The following is a 17,240-nucleotide window of genomic DNA, read 5'->3' as shown; positions in this document are numbered from 1 at the left end:
TTCCCAGGACATTAGGTTTCACTTCTTTTCAGGGTATGGAGAATAATCCTCAGAAACCTCTAAGATCGGCACAATTGGGTTATTTGTCCTTGGCTGGGCTGTGAGATTACATATCACTGATGCAGCCAGCTCCAGGCAGGCTGTGGTGCACACCTTCAAGGAGGCAAGGAGAATCTGACATGCTCTGTGAACACTGGGCTTGATTCTTCACAGTCCCCCACGTGCTTTGTAAAGTCACTAAATCCTGGGAAACAGGAGAGAAAGCACTACCAGAGAAGCAAATGAAATATTGCAATTTAATTAACACAGGTAGCAATGACCAAAACAGGAATAAAACCGTAGTTGTACATTTATCTCCTTGGGACAGAAAGAAAAAGTTAAGGCCCTGGTTTAGTGGCCATTGACCCTAAAGAGAAAAGTGCAAACTGCTGTAATTTGAGCCTGTATGATTTTACAACCGCATTTTCGATGAAAATATTTTTTCTGGGTGGAAAAATCTCTACAGGTGTTTAACAGGAAGAGCCAGGACTGGTGCTCCTTTCTGATGAAGCCCCTTTCATGCTGCCCTGGCAGCACTGCCCACCCCTCTTTGGTAGTGCACTGTAGCTTTGCAAAGACTGTATAAGATTCTTCCCACTGCTCATCCTTTCCATATAAAAGATGTCTTACACAGGTTCACTAATAGCATTTGGTTACACTGGCAACAGCCACTTTAGTCCAAGATGTCTGTTGCCATTCAATTGATCTCAGCCCCATCCCCTTGCTCTGTCAGTCTGTTCCCATATCCTTTTTGCCCTATATAAGTGGCATTACCTCCTGATTAATTTCTACCACTTGCTGAATTAATGCCTTAGTCAGCAACTTCTACCCCATATTTATGGCTCCCTGTGAAACAGGAATGGCATTAAGTCATTGTTTATTCCTTCTTTGCATCTCAGTTAGCAGCATGTGCTTCAACTCTGCAATAATCCTAATACACTGTCTGTTCCCACATTTTACAAGAGGAGAGTCCAGTTGGAGGTCTACTTCATCTTTAGGAAATCTTTAGGAAAGATAAATTCAACCCGGTGCTCAAGATTTTTACAGAACTACTGATTTTCTCCAACTGGCATTTTATGCTCTGCAAAAAAACATCTGCAAGCAATAGTCCTGCACTAGGATGATATAAAACAGAGCAGAACTCCTTGTCCCAAAGGGGTTATGTTGTCCCCTCTGTGTTTCTAGGTTGACTCAATGGTAACTAGCCCAGAAAAGCAGGTCATTGCTGTAGCCAGGGTTGTTCTTACAGATACTATGTGACTTCCCAGACTCCCCCTTCACTGACAGCATTCAGATATGTTGCTGGTGGCATCACTAGAAATAACAACAGATATTTGGTTTTGGGAGAAAAGAGAGGGAAGGGTTTCCCTTTTTTTTTTAATTTAAAACATTGACTGAACAACACATTTCCTAAATGGGACCAAAGAAGTTAGGGACTCCTCACTGATATTTTTTTCTTTTGTTATAAAGCTGGCCTATTTTTGTGTAGATAAAAAAAAGAGAAAACAAACAAACAAACAGAAAATCCCAATCAAACAAAAAAACCCAACCCAATAAAAAACAAACTAAATTTTAAAAAATTAAGCCAGGTACCAGGTGCCTGTCTTTCAGCAGATCATATTGTAATATGTAATGGCCAGGAAGGTAATAAATTTCAATTTTTAATGGGTTTCTGGCTGTGACATGGGAGCCTTGTAGTTGTGATGCCAGTCTATACATTTGAACAGCCAACTATAAAGCAAACCCAGAGCCTGTATCAGTGGCTGCAAACAATCAGATTAGCTATTTTGGCAGATGCCCTCTGAAGCCTAGTACAAATGAAAAATGAAATTCCTCTGTCTGGGCCACATGTAGTGAGTCCACACAATAGCAGAGTCACTCTGCAGGAGCCTCAGTTGCTGCCACTTTCCTGGATCCTCAGTGAAATCAGGAGAAAGGCTACTGGGCTTTCAGTAGCAAAAAGACAGCAACACATGGCGAGGGAAAGAATGAGATGCTTGGAAGAATGAAAATCCAGAACAATTGAAGTCAGAACCAAAGAGATAAGAAACTCCATACTGAAAATTCAGAGATTGTCAATGAATTGATTGGGAAAAAAAATCCAACATTTCCATTGTAGTTCTTTAAAATAAAAAAGTGCTGTAGCACAGGGGATATAGTGCAGCCATCTCCAAAGCCATTTGTTGTATGTGTCTAAGGATCTGTCAAATAGACTGCAGAGCTGTATAATGACATCTGCAGCCTGAAGGCTAGACGGAATAAAATCACTTAGAAAAAGCTTTTAGAACTACTATTTACATAAATGCATAAAACTGCCCTAATTAGCAACAATGTCAGCCAAAAAGAGAGAAAGGAGAGTTTTTCTCACTGATAGTGTTATTTTATCTATAAATTAAAGTATGGCAAAATGCTGAAATTCCTGAAAGGCTACAGTCCATAATCCTGTGGGTAAAGTTTTGATCCTGCAGACTTGGACCCCAGAGCAGCAGAGTGACTTCTGAGCTCCTTTAAACACCATGATTCTTGGTGCCTTCTGCAGTGTACTCTGAGCTCCTTCTCCTGTAAACTGGAGGGGATTTTTCCTGCACTACAAAATGTGCCTAAGTGATGTTGGCAGCCAGAAGGATGTGTGTATGATCCAGTGCATAATCACTTCCACAAGCATCTGCTGCTAGTGCTTTCAAGATACATGTAATCCAAGCTGGAGACTATTGTGAATACCTCTCATTTTCCCTTGCTGGTTCTTCAGCAGTTTGCTTCTAGCTAGTTAGAAACAGAATCCCCCATCCTGCTCAAATTGGTTATAATCTCTCCAAGATTCATGCTACAGCAGGAAAAGAACAAACTGCCTTGAGTTCAGGATGGGTTCATTCTCTTAAAGGTACGACATGCAGGAAAGAACAGAGGTCAGTTTTTATTTCTAAAGAGGAAGTTAAATATAAGTAGTGAAAAAAAAAAAATTCAGCCAATATCCCATGTACATTAATGAGCTAACATTCCTCTGTATTTGCATAATTCAAAGCCCTCTGCTTCTTTCCAAGTCAAAAGAAAATTTAGAAAGCACAATGTGTCTGCTACTCAAATTTCACGGGTATGGTAATTAATTATTTCCCATTTCTATGTGAGACTTTTCAGGTTTTATCTTTGACCTTAGGAAATGGATTTTTTCCCTTATCCCAAGAAAGGGAATAGCTGGGAAAAGGCAGTTTTTTGGGTTTTTTTCCTGCTGTAAAAGGGTTATTAAGTACCAATCTAATCTTGCAGGGAGTTATCAGTGGCTAAATATTTATTACATGAACCAGAGCCTATTTAATGGAATCAAATGTCTAACAATAGCTAAATAAATATCCAAGTAATTACTGCAGAGTTCAGAATTTTTTTAATGTAATGATACCAGTATTTGTCTATCTGATGATATATGCCTGTGTAAGTGGTTTGCCAAACATATGTCCAGATGTGCATTCACATGGATTCAGCCTTCATCTGACTCTTATCAAAGCTGTGACCAGAGCACAGAGGAACAAACCATCCCTTGGAATGTTATAGCCATCTTTCTTTTAGTCTTTGTATTCTATTTTTTTGTAGAGTAAAGGCAGTGTGCAGACAGATATTCAGCAGTTCCTTTGTTGAACTGTGACTTCATGTTATAAATGCTCAGTGGGCAGACGACAAATGCCTGGGGTTTTATTTTTCATATTATACTCTATATAAATTGGGAAATGCAAGAATAATTACCAACATGAATGAGCATCACACTGTACACAGAAATAATGAAAAATTAACAGAATGCTTAATCAATTATTGTGGTTTTACCCATTGATTTCACTGTGTTTTCTTGAGTTATTAAAGAGTTACATTTTTTTGGATCAGTTTCTAGTCTCCAACTCTTAGAAAATATTGGATAAACAGTGTTATATTAGCCAAAGCAATATCACGGAAGAGGCATTAGATAATGCAAGTATCCTGCCTGAATTTCCATTGCCATTTCAGTAAATATCTTTCAAAAGTGAAGAAATGAAGCCAAGAGCTGGACAGGACAGTGATAAGCTCCATTGAAAAGCCTGGAAATGGACTGTGCAAGGACAGTTCTTCAGTCCCACCTCATTCATTTTGCACTAGTTTCCCCCCGAATACGAAGTCACATGTGATACTGGCATGTTTGAAGGCTCAGGCTGGATTTACACCAACATAATTCAGTGGCATTTAAGTGTGTGCTCTTGATTCATGTCAGCAGGAGAGCAGGGTCTCCTTGTGTTTTTAAATGGGCAGAGGTAGGAGTGACATGAGCAATAAACTCATTTAATAAAAGTGAGAACGCAGATGTTTAACTATAGCCTAGTGCTTTTCTCCTTTCCATTGTGGGAATCTCTTTGGAAAGGCTGCACCCACCTGGATCTTCAGGGATCTTCCTCAAGGACTGTGGCACAGCCCATTGCTATCCCTCCATACACACTGACCAATGATGCCTGGCTCAGAGGCTGGGCTCTACTCTCACAGCAGGCACCTCCTCTTGGCTCTGGGGCAGGACAAAGGACTTCGAGATGCAGCTCAGGAGAATTCTTCTCTCCTGCACCTGGAAAATGAGCAGATAGATCAGACTGCCCTGCTGGCTGAGGGCTGAATCTCAGCCCCTCTCCTCTGACTGCACTGACCATTAGGCACTGAGTTACAAGTGTCCACTCTCTCAACTCTTGAGTGAAAACTCACTGGGAAATAAAAACTACTTCTCTAATGGATCTCCATAGGATACTGGAGGATGAATCTCTAGCATCATTCCCAGTATTGAAGTGTCTCACCCAGGAAAGTCTCTTTCATAGCTGGGACCCTTCCCAGTCGCAGCACAATGATGAGGAGCTCACCCCTGCCACCCTTCTGTTCTGGCTGCAGAAGAGAAGGAAACAACTTTTTCTGTAATGAGACTGGCACTTCAGAGGAACATCACATTCATGCCAAGAGCAGCAGTGAAAGAATACAAAACAAATGTGGCACCATGGATGTTCCTCATCTATTGATATCACCCTATCCCACAGCCTTTACACAAACTTTACTGAGAAAGACCTACTCTCATAGTATAGACTGATGCAAAAAAATTGTGGGGGTGTATTTAATACCTGCTTTTCCATGTGGGAAACTGAGAAGGATTTCCTGAATAATCAGTACAAAATAGAGTATTCTTTTTCTAAGTTTAAAGGAAGAGAAAGAATTTGTTTGGCTCCATCCTTTTATATTATAGATGACAAAACACAGCAAGGGTGTGTCTAATTTTAAGTCCAAGAGTCCACAAAGCTGTCAGCCAGCTCAGATGCCATCTCTGTAAGCAACAGGGATTTAAATGCAGGCACGCACACCTGTCTGGGCATTTGGATAAAAGTCTGGTAGCTGGATTGTGCAACTACATAGCTATAAATATTTAAACTGGCTGCTCTGAGTGCATGTTCTCAAGCTGCAAAGATGCTGGAAAGCAGAGCACAGCTGGAGCCATGCCAAATCAATAGGTATGGGCTTTGAAAGGGTGCTTGTATGGATCTCTGCAGTCATTTCTGGTACTGTGAAGTGCTTGCTATTAAAAGCAGAGGATAACAGTGGATTTTCATTAGAAGAGGCAAGCCCTACAGAAAACCTCACACCCTCTGTCTTGCATAGGAATAGGGAAGATTGTTATGAGGAGAGGCTGAGAGACTGGGCTTGTTTAACCTTAAGCAGTGACTCCTGTGTACAGCTAATGGAGGCATGTACAGGAAATCAAGCCAAACCCTCCACAGAAGTGCACAATGGCAGGACAAGAGACAACAGGCACAAGCAGGAACCCAGGAAATTCCAACTTGGTATTAAGAGAAGGTTTTATACAGTGAAAAGGGACAAGCACTGGAATAGTGTTCCAAAGAGGTTGTAGAGTTCAATCCCTGCAGTCTGATTTCTCTCTGAAGAATTCAGAGAGACCCCTGATTCACTGACTCCAACATATGCCCCTGGAGACAGAAGAAGCTTGACAGGACAAAACCCTGAGAAATCCAGTCTAACTGATCACTTTTGAGCTAGAGATTGGACTAGGTGGCCTTTATGCCTCAGTAGCAGCATGGAGCCTTTCAGAAATGTCAACCACATTTCGAAAATCAAAGAAACATAATGGCCTTTGCAAACTATTGTTATTCAAAATACCTAAATATTTCTCTTAACCGTGGCTTTCATTCATGTGAAGAAGCCAAGGGCCTAGGTCTCCATCTAACAGGTGGCCCATCAGTTTGCAGGCATCTTCTACTCTCAGCTGAAGTACAGATTTCACACCCTGGCCTAGCCAAAGCCAGCTCAAGCTAGCTGAGGAAGCTGAGGAATGGGAAGAACAAGGGCTCCGTGAATGCCAAGGAACAGCAGAGTTGCATTGCTAATAGGGTGAATCCTCTGCAAAATTCTTGGATCCCAAAACAATATACATCTGAACTTCTAGGAAAATATGATCATGGTTTAAATATTTTGGTATCTGTCCCAGGCCAAGTGCATAAGGGCCTCACTGTGCCAGGGGCTGGACAGGACCAGGGCAATAAACAATGCCTGAGTTTGCATTCATGTCTGGGCTTCTCTGAGAGAACCTGCGAGTTATATCAGTATAATCTATGTCCACTGCAGGACCTCAACATGAAAAAAAATCAGAATCACCCCAAACAGTTTGGTATATTCTTTTATGTGGCTTAGATTCTCTCTTCCAAACAGAACCTCTGTCCTCAGAAAAACCCAGTACTCCTCCTTTATCCCAAGCACAATTGCAAAATTAAGAACAACAACAAAAAAAAAAAGACCTGCCAAGCACTGGAGGTATAAAAATATTAAAAAGTATCTACCACATTACTAGCAGAAAATTATAAAATGGATTCTATAGGAATATGAAAATAAATGTTCTTTAGTTGTTCGGATGAATAAGACATAGCACGATTCTAAATAATGTATTACTGTTGTTACAAGCTTGAATATTATTGCCTCTATCCCCCAAAGAAGTAGTATATGTTCCAGACACAAAAGGGTTGTTGTTTTGTGTTTAGTGTTGGTTTTTTTTAAAACATTATGCCAAGTTGCTGTTTTCAAACACATGTCAATGCTGGGAAGAAATGGGCATGTATCCATCTTGCTTTCAGGCCAAACCATTTAACCAGAACTGGGAATACTGACAAACTTTCTCAACCCTTCTCTCTCTCTCTAGTGCAGTTGTATAAAGTAGCCCTTTTCAGAGCTCTCTGTGAAAATGACCAGTATAAATATCACACACTGTGTTTCCATTTATCAAGTGGAAAATTATTTTTAACACACTTCCAGAGAAAGGTAACAGGTAAGCAGTCAATATTCATATAGCCATTTTAATGGGGGATATGCCAGTCTATAAATCAATAGCTGGCTCGATGCCATTTGCTTCTGAATGGAAACCAACTATTTTTGCAGAGCTCTGCTCACAACAGCTGAGCATCAATGCTAAGTAATGTGTAGCTATTAGGGAAAAACTGAGCATGACAACACAAATCACGGAGCCCCTGATGAAGATCTCTGCACATGGCTGCTTCTTCTAATCACCAGCAGAATTTAATGAGACACCTGCAGTTTATACACACTCTTGTTCCAACATAAATTGCCCTGAGAGCACAAAGTCTTCTTTTAAAAAATATTCTTCAGTAAACTATAAACCACAAAGAGTTCATTGTCACTAATAATGCACTCCTCATTAATTTATAATGGCATGAAACAATAGTCCCTCATACATAACTTACAACAGATCTGAAGATTAAATTGAAGAATGCCAAGATCTCCTAATTAGCAGTTTTCTACCATTTAGATTTTCATTAATAAAACAGTGCTGGAGACCTTGAAATTGACCACTTGCAAGGCTGCAAAAACATTAGTTCTTCTTAAATCTGACCCACATGAGATGAGGGAGAGAACTGCATGTATCTCATGAGTCTCTAAGTAGGAACAAATTCAGTCAGGTTGGGATTCCTCCTTTGCTTGAAGCTGCAAGGGCATTCAGCTGTAGGCACAGATGCTCATGCCTTGCCTTCATCCTTCCATTGTAGTGAAAGGGCAGTTTGGTTTGCCAAAAAACCATCAAGGCAGTTCATCAGAATGCCAGAAAGGATGAAGACTACGTATCTCTTGTCATAACTTATCAGATCTGTAGAGAAGGGGCAGTAAATCCCCTCATTTTCTAACTGGCAATGTGTTCTTTGCCTCTTGGTGGAGGAAACAGAGAAGGGTGTCTGCTAAAAGCAAAACCAAACCAAACTCCTCTGAATCAGTGGGCTCAGAGAGAGAGAGCAAAGGCTTGTTGCTGAGAATTAGGGATATCCTCCAAGTTAGCAGCTGGAAGTTGCTGGCAGGAATTGCTGAATCTCTGGGGCACCCTGGGGCTTTATTGTCTTGAACCAGAACTTGGAGTGGCCACAGCACAGAAGCCTATCAAACTCTCCTCAGTAGGTGCACAGGCTTCCCAGGAATTCTGATACAAGCTGGTTTGTGACCATTGACAACAGCATTTTGACTTTTTAACATCCAGGGTGAATACTTGAGGATCTTTGATGTAATTTTGTTGCAAATATCTGAGAGTTACTTTAGGATGTTCCTCGGAAGTCCCCTCAGATATTGTGAGCACCTTATAAATTGTGCTGCAAGCCTGCTGCTTGTAGGAGGAAAAAGATTTGTGGCATTACTTAGTGGATCAGCATTTAATAGAAGTATTGAAAAAAGAGAAGGGAATTTCATTCTGCTCCTCTTCTGTTGTCAGAGACAATCGATTTGTCAGTGGCTGCCTGTCCAGCATTTCCTACCCCCTTCCCTCCTTGGACAATAGCTGCATTTCCCACTATGCCAGCAGATATAAATAGACACATCTCTATGAAGTTAATGGAGCTGGGGCTTTTCACACGGTCTGAGGACCTGGTGCTGAGCATTTTAAACTGGCTGTGCAGTTGCATCAGTTATCAAATAAGACATGTCAGCAACTCTTGAGTCAGACCAAAGAGTTGTCTAGCAGCCCTGCTAGCAGGAAAGCCACAAATGCTGGTATCTTTTACAATATGTTACTTATAGAAGAAAAAGAAAAGGGAGTGCATTTTTATTCTTCTCACATTATTCAGAGATTTTCTCATCACCAGAACAAGAAAGTGTCAGAATAAATGTAATTGAAAAACCATTTTTTAATAAAATAAATGGAGCCTTCTTTGGCAACAGGAGTGAAAGAGAATAATGTTAATGGAATTTTCATTAAAGAAAACTTCTTTGCAAAACAGTACATACTATTGGGAGAGAAAAATTAGCAGTCAGATCCTCACTGGTTGCAATCTGGCATGGTTCTAGTGACAGACTAACATCTCGTCTAGTGTTGCAAGCGAAATTACACAGTCAAGTTGTGCTCTGAGATATGCATTTGTTATGAACTACTTCATATTGGTTACTGGTTACCTCAGGGCAGAAGAGTAAATTCATTTTTATTAATGAGAAATGTGCAGGTGACATTTAAAAGTGAACTCCTCGAGGGTTTGGCCTTCCCTAAAACTAAGAACAAAAACAGTATACAAAAAGTACAGGAAGAAAGGTATCCCTGACCTTTGGGACAGCATCTTCACCCTGAAGATTGCAGCAGTACCATGCCTTGTTGAATTTTAAGGCTATAAGAACAGCGAAAAAGATAATGCAGCATAGTTCCTAGTGTAATGGAGAAGCAAGAGAGAAGGAGAGCTTTATTTAAAGAAATACTACACATATATAAAGGGTAGTACTTGAAAAACAAAATAGAAAAGACTCATTGGTCAAAGAAGGCAGCACCTCTCTAAAAACATACTTTTGCAAAACATCTCATGCACCCTGCAGGTGCATAATCATTGTTATAATTCCTTGACCTTGTAAAGGCTGAGAAAGGCAAGGACTCAAGGCTACTTTTTCCCAGTAGTATTCAACGACAATGCCTTGCATTGCCACCCTGGGCTGCCATCCTGCCTGCCCAGCAAAGCACATAGAAACCCAAGGTAGTGCTGGCATTGACAGCTCTAAAGAACCAACCATCTCCATGGCCTGCAGCACTGGAAGGAAATCAGGTGGTGGGGATGTCCATGGAGATGTCTGTGCCTCTCTCCTTCACTCTTTTTGGAAGGGGGAAGAGGACAGCCAGGCAGGCTGTCTCCCAGGACAGCCTCCCTGGGGTCAGGAGCAGGCTCACTGCAAGCTCATTCCCTTTCCTTTGTTGGCTGGAAAGGTGAGGTGGCATCTGGCAGTGTTCCAGAGGGAAGCAGGTGATGAAATATGTTGAAACACATATGCAACAAATGGAGAAACAGGTGAATAAACATAAAATACAAAATACAGAGAAAAGAAACCCTTTTTCCTATCAGCTAAATTATAGCTGGAGGGGCACAGACTAATTCCATTAGGAAACCCACAATGCCTGAGAGACACAGGAAAAATCTGAAACTGAGCAGAAAATCTGTTCAGGCTGAAGCCACTGAGAGAGCTGGTGACAGAAATTACTCCAAGGTGTGGAGCAGAGCCAGGGAAAACAGAAAACAGTTGATGAGACCCTACAAAAGACTGGATATAAATTGCTCTAAAGAAGTGCAGTGCTCATGAGGATTGGATTCAAGGGTCCTTCAGTATTATTTCTAGTACAAAGCCTTAACAGCCAGCTGCTTTTGGAAATGGTTTAGCAACTTTTTAAAGAATGAGGAATACAAATTAATTAAAGCAAATATTTTGGGGGAAAAAAATGGTATTTGCTTTGAAATATGTCCACAAGAATACAAAAATGGCATGGAACTAGTGCGCTTTTTTTTGCCCAAGCTACCTACTATGCCTAATGCCTAGAATCTGTTGATCTGTGGCTTCTCAGCAACAGGAGCAATCTTGCAAATGCTTAAATTTTGATACCTAAGAATAGCCCAATTTGTGAGCTGTCTCAAAGTGTATTTCCCCAGTTTCTAAAACCCTTTTGCAAAATTGGCACAGTAGACATCCCAATACAAATAATGATTTTCAGAGAACAGACCCACCATTTGGAAACTTGAAATTTTGAGTAAATGGGGACTTTGAGATAAAAAACTCTCCATAACATTTAGGATACTTCTGTTGCTGTGAATGACATCACCATGCTGCATAAACAAACCTCTAATTTTAGTGTCACTCTTTAAAGCATTTACAAATACTTGCATGCCCTATATTAACGGAGTGCATATAAAGTATTTTAAAATATTTTAAAGCTATTAAAGCTTTTAGTAGCTTTAAAATATTTTTAATAAACAAAATCTTTTTTTCATTTTTCAGTACTGAGATCAAAGCATAAGCAATTCCTATAAACATTTTATTTGAACCAGCATTAGAAATCCATTTGGCATTTGTTGTACCATTTGCCTCATTCTTATGTAGAAGTCTCCTATCCTGTTTTGTATATAATTTTTTTTATTACTGTAATTTTGGTTGCAACTAATCACACACATTAAAAATCATCTAGCTCTGAATAAGTCTTTATAAAAATTTTGACGCTCTGTGCTGCTCATTCTCGATAACTGATGTATTAATGAGCACCTGATTTAAAATGCATAGTGCAAATACAAAGTGCTAATTACAGCGATCCAAACTGCAATCAAGGTTTTCATGGCTCTGCAGTGAGTGACATGGCATTCATAGCTACCAGCTGTAGCCTAGGCTACATATAAGCCCTTGTTTCCTAATGTATTCCCAGTGAACAACTTCCCTGGCTGTGGGGCAGGAGGCTTACTGTGTTCTCTGGGAATAAATGGCACTGCAAGACCATATGAACTCAAATCTTGATGTCTACTTTCTCACCAACCTGAGTCTGAAACAACCCCTCAAGACATGTATACCCTCCCTTCCAAAACCACATCAGGCCATCCTATTGTTAAATAAATAATTGTAAATTAAATTCTACAATTGAGAAAGCAATATATATATATTTAGATACACAATTAGATATGGCTCATAATTGCAGTTTCAGAGTCTTTTTATTCCTCTGAGATGCCTGATGGTTGGGAAGTGCTCTGCAGGCTTTGACTCGAGCCTGAGATTTCCCCAGTGCAGCTGGCACAGCTCTGTAAGACTATGCTCAGAAGCAATTGCTAGATCAGATCCTTAATTTGTACTTGACAATGTTCAACTCATACACACAGTTGGTGGGTGGGGGAGTTTGAGGGCTTTCGAATTGTGTGGGGAAAAGGAAAAAATAGACTTTGTTCTGTATTTAGTATTTGAAAATTATAAATCTCTTTTATATTCTCTAAGTTACAACATGGATGTGGAGTGAGATTTAGATTTTAATCTTTTTACTGAAGTAAAATAATTAAAAGGGTTTCACAAACTCATTTATTTCCACATGAAATATTCTATTTCAGGAATGCTTGAGAAAGTGTTTCAGAAGTCAGTGATTTAAAGCAAGCAGCTGCATACTGATAACAGGCACTGCAGCTTTAGATCACACGAATCCACTCAGCAAAGGAACTAATTTTTCTAATTTTGAAAAACAACAAAACCCCACTGGATAGAGTGCTTGCCTGAAATTAAAATATGTATCTACTTACTTTGCAATAGATATAGTAAAAAAATGGGTTGAAAGAGATGAAGTTCTTTTAATATCTCGCAGATCATAATTTATTGCTAAGGGAGGAGCCACTGGACTCTTCCTCCTCTAATTATTATTAATTTGTTAGGTATGGACAGAAGATGTGCCACTGCTCCCATGATATTTGAAATACTGACACAGCTTACTATCCAAGCTATTCCCACAGAGGGATGATTGGATGGAGTGTGCTCCCCACACTCGATGCAGCACTGCCAGGGCAATCCTGAGGGGTGCCTGTTGGCTGGGCTCAGAGCACAGACTTCACCACCAAAAACACCTGATGAAATACGTGTGTGGAATTAATTGTTTGCCATGTGGTAACTTGTTCTTGCACTTTAAACCCTGACAGCTCAGTTTTATCGAATGATAAAATGCTTTTATCACACAAGTTAATGTTTAGATGGAAAATGGGATTGGGAGAACTGGTGATAGCTTACCAGTCAGTTTGCTCAATCCATTTTTCTGTCCTTGTCAAGCATGAAGACAATCAAATCCTGGCAGCATTTGCATTTGATGTCCATCCAGACCAACTTACTGAGTAATAGAATTGTCTCAGTCTGACATTTGAGGTCAACAAAAGGGTTTCTGGGCCAAAGACAGAGCAGAAAATTTCTCAGTCGGGCTCCTTGATGGCCCATCAGGATAGAAACAGCTTCTTTCTGCTGTGAGGAGTTTGCACCTACATATGTCTGTTGTAACATGTGGGCCCATGATTTTCTTGGCAACTTTTCAAAACTGGTCTTTTTGAAAATTATTTCCATACTCACTGAATAATTGGATGCTCAGAGTTTGGCAGGCTTGAGGAAAAACATCTCCGAAAGGAAATTCAGGGTTCAGAAAGTCACACTCATGTTATCAGTATTTTAATTTACCCCGAACTCAGGCTTAAATCCAGAAGGAATTGTTAAATATTGTAATCTTCTGCAGATCACAGGCTTTCATACAGTTACCCTTTGTTGAGCCCCAAAATTGTTTGTTTGATTACTCATTTCTTCCATGTGAGATTTGATTGTTGATTTGAAGACATCCAGACATGGAAAGCCCTTCACTTCTCTTCCCAGTTTGTTCCAGTGGCTAATCACCCTCACTTGTTTCTCAATTAAGTCTGCCTGATGCTGGCTTCCAGCCACCTATTCTTCCAGTGTCTTTCTCATGAAGTAAGACAGCTTTGGGTAAGACAGGGTCAGGCACTGGCCAGCTATGTCCACTCAAGCAAAATGCTCTGCAAGAATGCTTGTTGGCATTTTTAATTGAAAAACTCTCTGCATATTTATTTAAATTAATAGAAATAATAATAATAATAATAAACCAACAACAAAACAAAACAACAAAAAACCCCCCAAAACCACAACAGATTAGTGTTTTATATTGAATTTTAAAAGGCACTAAATGCTCTATAAGCATATGGTTTTATTTTAATGTTTCTCTAGGCAGGTATTACTGAGAACTGACAAGATAAAAAAAACCCTATGAATATGTTCTTCTGCTTTGTATAATGAACATCTGCATTCCTTTTTAACTCAAGTGTCTGTTTATGAAGTTAGAGAAATTCACTACATAAAGAGTAGGCCAGAATGGTACTGAAAACTCAAAAGAAATTCCAGATGATTGGCTGACTAAAGAGAATGAAATAAAACTCAAAGCTTCACCTATCTCTAACAAAACTCATGCCAAAAAAACCTCTTAAAAACCCAGCCATAGCACTTAATAACTAAATAACTATATTTTCATTAGAACGCTGTTTCTTCTTTGCAAAATCTACTCTGAAATCAGGATAGACAGAGAAACCAAGTCCTCAGATATTCAGAAAAAAATAGGAATTACTCAAAAATACTAAACATACAGCAGATAAAAGAATTTAAAAATCTGTGTCACATCTGTTGGAACTGAAGGAAGTTTTGCTTTCAGTGCTAAGATATGCTTTACTACTTCAGCTGAAATATTTCTGTTTCACAGTCCCCTGAGATTCAAGGACTGTCAGCGTCATGCCCTGTCAGCACCACTGTTGTGGAGTGGATCCATTGGTTCTTTGTTTACAGGCTGGGTTGGGAAGGATGGCAGGACAAGGACATACCAACAATCTAAGACAATCCACCAACCTCAGGGCCCACAGAGATGTCATATCAAGCAGAGCCCAGGGGCAAGGGCAGGAAAAGTAAAAATATTAAAAATCCCTCCAAACAGCCTCCCAAGAACTACTCTTGAAAGTTGTCATCTTTCTAACTCGAGTTTCAAAGACCCCTACAAACCAAACTGGCCAAGATTTATTTAAATAATTGATTCAATGGTCTAACTTCTTGTTTTTGTTCTCCACCATGGAAGAACAACACTGCACTTAAGTAATTGCTGTGAATGAATCAATTACACAATTACCATTAGTGCAGTTGTCCAATTAAGCCTTTTCACAGAGCAAAAGGAAATCAAAGACAATCCATGCACATTAATGTGCTGTACCTTTTCTGCAGGATGCTCTGGCATTGCATTAAGTGCTATTTCTAGAGACTGCCTGCAGCAGATTTAAACTCTGGTTGGGTTGAATAAAGGAAAGATAATGTTACTTCAACCTCTTACAGTCATCTGGGTTTTGTTTTGATCATATTTCAGAACTATTCACATGCTTTCCATACATTCTGTAGGGTTGTTTTTGTAACATAAAGTTCTCCTTTCTAAGGCCATTTATTTTAGTTTTGATGCAGCCATGCTGATGAATGGGAGACAAAGGGGCCTGAGAACTGACTTCTCCATTTAATCACAAGCTCTAAGCAATAAAACATATTCCCTAAGTACTAAGAATAGTTAGGGGCCAAATCTTATGTATGGAAAACAAGCTGCTTGCAGGGCTACTGATGAGTGTCAGTCATGGATCCAGCTCCTCTGGGATTTCTAAGCCTTTAATGCCCTCTGTGTGCCTGCTCATTGGGCAGCTCTGGTGCTGCCTAAAGTTGTGCAGTCAGCACAGCCACCAGGAACCTTCCTGTTACACGGATTCTGTGTCACCTCTAGCTCTGGCAGGAATGGGGAGGTTGTGCTGGTATGTGACCTCATCTTGGGATTCTAGAGGGTCAGTTTCCAGATATCCAGATACACAATGGGAAGAACATACTTTTTGGCAGTGATCACAGATCACTGGTCATAAAAGGCTGTAGGAGCTGGAAGAAAGGTAGTAGTGCAGTCAGTGGAAGAGCATCATCTGTCTGAAATCAGCAGCACATTCCCTTAATCTTGCATGCTGGAAAAGCCACTGCTCTAAAAGACATGTCTCAAACTCCCTCTTTTGAAGGTCTCTTTAAAGTAAATATTGAAAGAGTAAAAAATTGGAAAACTTCTTGGTCCTCCCTGGGTCTTTGGACAGATACAATTGTGGAAGTCAAGATAGGGGGAAGAAAACACTGATTAGTGACAGAGATTTCTGTCTGGGAAAATAAGAAAACATCAGACTGGAGTAAGACTGTGGGAGAGAGCAATCCTTGTGGGAGATGCTGGCGCTGTCTGGTTTTCTGGCACGCACTGGGCTGCTCGGAAATAGATTTCTGGCATGTACTCACAGACAGAATTAGCTGGTTCTGGGCCCTCCCTGGCCCAGGAGGCAATCATCACCATGCAACCCATGAAGCACCATCAACCCAACTGCATAATCACTTCAAGCCTGGGATGGGGAAATGGAGGGATGGGTATCAGAGCATGATGGGGGGCATCCAGCTGGCCAGAGCCTGAGTACCAAGTGGGATCAGCACTTTAGAACAACGAGTTTGCATCCAAAGACCATTTGTGTTAAGATCTTTTCTGATACTATGTACAAGCAGAGTTTGAGGCACAGAAGGCAGGGTCCTGCTGTCTGACCAGGGCTGCAGCTGTGTCACACTGCCTGAGCCCTGCCAACCCAGGGATGTCTGCTCATAGGAGATGATGGTCTTTGTACTGCATAATTGGGCTGGCACTCCTGGCCAGAGAGATGCTGGCAGGCACAGGGACACCCTTGGGCAGGCACAGGGACACCTTGGGCAGAGAAACCCCAAGGAACTGCAGTTGTGGGTGACCCATTTGGGAAGAAAGCAGGAGGAAAAGCAGCGAGCAGCAAAATATCATCACAAATGGGATTTGGCAGCTTTGTGAGACAACACACTGTAAGCACAAATGAGAAGCTGCAGAAGCTGGTGCAAAAAGACCAAGGATAAAAAAGACATGAACAAAGACCTGAGCAAATACATGAGCTGAATACCTATGCTCACAGTCTTGTTTTAAGTAAAAATACTTTATTTCCCTCCAAGAAGAAATGTTAGAAGGAAAAGGTAAAAGAAATCTAATGTGTTTGGTGATGAACAAAGTACCTCAATCTCAAAAGACCAAAATGGGAAAACTAAAGCTTATTTCAATTCTTGTTAGATTTCCTTTTCAAAAGACACCTGGCTTGGACACTCTGAATGCATTTAATCACCACTGTCTTATTAAGCAAGATTGAGCAACCTAAACCATATGAAAATTGTTACTGGCCCAAACATGACTCACTAGGAATGAGAGCCAGTCCCATTAATTACTTTCTGTAGAGCATTCCCAAAAGTGCATTATTCACACTGTAGGTATAAGCCTATTGTAGCTCATG

The sequence above is a fragment of the Oenanthe melanoleuca genome, chromosome 2 (genome assembly GCF_029582105.1).
Source record: "Oenanthe melanoleuca isolate GR-GAL-2019-014 chromosome 2, OMel1.0, whole genome shotgun sequence".
In the NCBI taxonomy this organism is placed as follows: domain Eukaryota; kingdom Metazoa; phylum Chordata; class Aves; order Passeriformes; family Muscicapidae; genus Oenanthe; species Oenanthe melanoleuca.
The sequence above is the reverse complement of the archived record's forward strand: the minus strand, read 5'-3'. Positions refer to the sequence as shown.